This window comes from Hyaena hyaena, unplaced genomic scaffold, assembly GCF_003009895.1.
Source record: "Hyaena hyaena isolate Hyena2069 unplaced genomic scaffold, ASM300989v1 scaffold_425, whole genome shotgun sequence".
NCBI classification, from domain to species: Eukaryota; Metazoa; Chordata; class Mammalia; order Carnivora; family Hyaenidae; genus Hyaena; species Hyaena hyaena.
Window position 1 is genome coordinate 491,862 of NW_024081052.1, and position 303 is coordinate 492,164.

Below are 303 nucleotides of genomic sequence, written 5' to 3' on the forward strand. Positions count from 1 at the left end.
TTTTTCTGCATTTTTTTTTTTTTTTTTTTTTTTTTGCCATTTTAAACATTTCTATTCCATCTCCAACCCTCTGCCTTATGAGTTTGTTGGTAAGGTAGGACCTGCTATTATTTGTTAATTTGTCACCGTTTATGTATATTTTGGAAGGTATGACATCCACAAGCACAATGATCATTTTTATTCATTTGAAACTTGAGCAGAATAGATATCTGCATGCTTTATGAAGTTGCTTCATATGGGAGCCCATGGGATGCCAGAAAGGAGTATTTCTTTGCTGCTGTGAGCTGAGGGTAACTGCTGCTA